Here is a 5,000-nt window from a genome sequence, read left to right on the forward strand (position 1 = left end):
TCGGGGGAATTTGAACCCAGAACGTAAAGACAGACGAAATACTGCTAAGCATTTCGCCCGACGTGCTAACGTTTCTACCAGCTCGCCGCCTTACGGTAACAGAAATATTGACACTCGAGAGAGTGAAATCGAGAACAAGGTTACGTGATTTAACGTTAGAATTGATTCCACGCGATTGAAATAATGTGTTAGAGATGAAACTTAAACAACTACTGGGAAAGGTTGAAACAGCTAAGACTCTACTCCCTGGAGAGAAGACGGGAGAGTTATGTAGTAATATATATCTGGAAGATCCTGGGAGGAATTGTGCCAAATTTTGGCATTGAAAGCTACACCAATGCCAGAACGGGACGACACTGCATAGTTCCAAAGTCCTAGCAATGCCATCACGCTTCAGGTCCAGGTACTGCAACAGCCTGGGTTTCAAGGGACCACAGCTTTTTAATATTCTCCCAAAGTGTCTGAGGAACTTGCACAAAGTATATGTAGGGATTTTTAAATCGAAACTGGACCTCTTCCTGTCGGAGTCCCAGATGGACTTACCTCACGACAAGAGGTGCAAATGAGAGTAGCTATATCAAACTCCATTCTTCACCAAGTGCCACATATTAGAGGAGGCTCTTAGTAATAAAAAAGAGCGGTGCGTCAGCATGGCCACAGCTCTGAGCTGTAACCAGAGAAAAAAAAATGTGAATTTCATTTCATTTGTTATCATTATAGTTCGAGCAGTTTGAAAGTATTTCCTTGATTTTTCGTTTCCGTTTTTAAACTATGCTCATGTTCTTCAAAATACCTCATGAAGAAGAAAGTGAAAATGGATCGAAGACTTTTACTGGAACAAAGTCTAAAAAAAAAAACACTGAATTTGTAATAAAATTTCCAAAAAGAAAAACAGTCAGCTTTAAATTTTTTCTTTTCATAATGCTAATGATACTCTTTGAAACCACAAGAAAATGGTAAAATTAATTATCTAGGTTCTATAAACACAAAAAATGTATACAATACTATTTTGAACAGGGAATAAACTTTTCATCTTCAGCTATTTATAAATATGCGTCGACCACTGATTAGTCTCCGGAGCAGCAATAATGAAATTGTTGTAAGTGATGCCAACAAAATTTTGATGTGATTTTTTTCAAAAGAAAATGAGGAATCCAACTAAAAGAAAAGTAAAGCTTTTTATATAACTGAGAAATCCATCACAACCATTTAGTGTTCAAGTTTCCCTATGGCAAATATCGCATGCAACTCGTTGAGGCAGCTTTTCATCTAGCGAATGACAGGCTTCCTATTGCCAACCTTCACTTGTATCCATGCAAGCTAATATTTTCCCATAGGTAGAGATGTTTTTCACGAAAGGCTGGAAAGAAAGAAACTCGCTTCTGTGAAGTTGGTGATCCTAATTTAACAATTATAAGGTGTGTATATATATATATATATACATATATATATATATATATATATATATATATATATATATAGATATATATATATATATATATATATATATTATATATATATATAAAGAACTTTTTGTAAAGTTCCTACTGATAATGGTTCTCTTTCCAAACTGAAACTACTTGGTGATAATTATTTATTTTAAAAATTAATCATTATTTACCCTTATATTATTTATGAATTATATATAAAATAGTGAAACAGATAAGTTCATCCCAAATTCTTTGTAAACTCCTAAATATATCTCCTTCTGTGTGTATATATATATATATATATATATATATATACTACTAAAATATAACCTTTTTGAACTTATAATTTTCTTCCAAACAAACATGATTTTTAATGAAATTCTAATATTTTTTATGAACATTTTAATAATTTCTCAAGATTTTTTTCTGTAAACTGTTTTTAGCATTTTCTTATTACTATCAAAGAATGTATGTATGTATTGTAATTTTTTGTGCCTAATATTTGAATGAAATTTTTTAATATTTTCCCAAGATTTTTCCTTGTTAATTGTTTTTAACATGTTCTTATTATTATCAAAGAATGTATATATGTATTGTAATATTTTGTGACAACCAGTACCTAACACAACAATGCTTTTACATGTTACTTTTTGACAATATTTTCTAAAAAATGAAACCGGTCAAGTGAATAAACATCTTTTTAAAAATTGCATTTTCAAACATTCTTTCATATATAATTCCACTCGTGCGGTACCTTACAACTTCACTTTGTTATATATATATATATATATATGTGTGTGTGTGTGTGTGTGTGTGTGTGTGTGTGTTTGTGTGTGTGTGTGTTTGTGTGTGTGTGTGTACATGTATGTATATGTATAAATGTTTATACGTATACATATACATAATGTATGTATATACACATATATATATGTGTATGAGTGTGTGTATACATGTATGTGTATATATATATATATATACTTGGAAATGGATGCGTGGTGTTCAAGCATGTAATAATATAAATAATATATATATGTATTCATCTGTACATACATATACGTACATAATTACATATATATGTATATACATATGCATATATGGGTACAGGGCGTCACAAAACGTAAAATACGAAAATATAGAATACGAACTCATTTGCGAACTACTAAAGAAACAAAGGGAAAAAACGAGGCATATAACATAAAGAATGACCTTTCTTCAGTTGTCGGCTTATCTACTCCATATTTCGAGCCAATACGACAAAATATACTTTCAAGGAAACAGTTGTTCACGCAACCCAAAATGAAATTTAGGATTTGCGGAAGTTTCATAGTTGGTAACAAAAACAGGAAAGTGAAAACAAAACAGTGAGGGCTGCTAAGCCATGACGAATATATATGTATATACACATATTTACCCATATATTTCGTAAATTCGAGCGCATATATGTCGTAAATTCCAGCACATATGTCGATACATACACACACACAGACGTACACATATTTATATGAATCATATATGAATATATTCTAACCAATACGTACTGACACCAGATGATACGAAACTAATGCGATTGAGAAGTGAATCAAAGTAGAAAAACAAAGGCTGGGACGAACGATTTTGAGTGGCATACGCAATTTCAGCTAAATCAATCCTTATATACGCTTATAGACATGCACACACATAAAGAGATGATGATATAGAAGATACAACAACATAAAGGAGAAATATATAAAGAGAAGAGAGAAAATAAGAAAAATAAATAAGGAAAAACGAAAAGCGGAAGGAACGGACATTCGAAGCAATGGTGACATTCAATTAAGCAGTATTCATATCATGTGAAAGCTTTAAATTACTCGGTGAAAATCCATGACATTTTCTAAACATACTCTCGTCAAATAAACAAAAGCATAATGAGACGCGGGAAAAAGAGAGACCGCCATCAAAATGGCGACTGTTTGTTTTTCGTTAAGATTCCCAAATAAGATTTAATGAAGTCTTTAGTAATACCATTCCCTTCCAATAGTAATATCGTTTTAAGGATAAATGATTCTTTTAAATAACTGTCTATTTGTATTGAATGAATCATTTCGATAAAAGTAGAGATATGTTTAAAGTGAGCAAAATGATTTGCAATCTTGAATGAGTAACGTTGATTGGATTATTTGGAATTCTGTTTCATTTTCATTTGTTCTTTTCTGTATTTTTCCTGTTATGGCAGATTTGGGTCGGTCTCTTCTTGCGTTTTATTTATATTTTACATAGTAAACACTTAGGAAATAATTGCGAAACATAAGACTATTTGGAGTAGAAAGTAGTATCTATGCTGAGGGGTTGGAGTGAATAGAATTGTTCCTGAAATGATGTCTAATGTCAAATACTGAGGAATCGATAGCATCAAATCAATTTTTCACATGGCTTGCTACACTTGACCTGTCCCGATAATGACCATAGCTACACGTGCCCACACTGATCTACAAGCACTCTCATACAGGTATATGATTGTGATAATGTGTATATATATATATATTCATATGTCTGTGTGTGTGTACGTATTTGTGTAAGGGTGTGCGTTTGTGTGAGTGCATGTGTGTGTATGTGTGTGGGGGTTTGTTCGTGGTTATGTGTGTGTGTGTGTGTATGTGCGTTTTTGTGTACTAGTGTGCGTGTGTGTGAGCCTCGATGCGCATTCATCCATCCGTCGATGCTCTCGGTGTCGGGGGTTGACCTGCTTTCTCTTCTGCGGGTTTTACGAATAGCAAAGGACAACGTTTCGGACTTCTACAGACAATCCTGAGGCGCAATCTTGCGAGCTCTGGGACGAAGACCGCTTCGTTCAACAAACAAACAAGCAGCACAGTTTCTTAGCAATTTATAGGCGCCCGAGTATTAAATGAAGATCATTTCATTGGTTTTTCATATTTAAGAATTCATATTTGAAGGCGGCGTGCAGGCAAAAATCGTTAGCGCTCCAGGCAATGTGCTTAGCGGCTTTTGTGCGTTTTTATGTTCTGAGTTCAAATTTCGCTGAGGACAACATCCCTTTTCATCCGCCAGGCTCGATAAAATAAATACCGGTTAAGCATTAGGGGCGATGTAATCGACATACCCACTTCCCTGGGGGCGATTTCTTCGGCTAAAGCTCCTTACGGTGGTGCTCCAATATGGCCGCAGTCAAATGACTAATGTAAATGAAAGAATAAAAGAATATAAAGTCTTTTGAGTGGCTTTTGTAGACGGAAACTGGAAGAAGCCCATCGTGTATAAATGACGACCGGCATTGGATTGTTTCTGTTCCTTTACACATTTATACATACCATGGCTCGTGATACTGTTAGCTCAATATCACGTGAAGAATAAATCTAGTGCTTACATTAAATCTTCATTTAGATGTTTTAAACAATTATTAAGTGCTATATTTAAATCAATCGTCGCAAAGGTGTCACGCCGAGCGGCAAAAAGAATCATACGGAAGTGACAAAAATTTAAAAACCAATATCTGCATGCATGTGTGTGAGTGTGTATGTTTGTGCATGCTTAAGTATATGTACGTATATATATTTATGTATGTGTGTC

This window comes from Octopus sinensis, linkage group LG4 (genome assembly GCF_006345805.1).
Source record: "Octopus sinensis linkage group LG4, ASM634580v1, whole genome shotgun sequence".
NCBI lineage: Eukaryota > Metazoa > Mollusca > Cephalopoda > Octopoda > Octopodidae > Octopus > Octopus sinensis.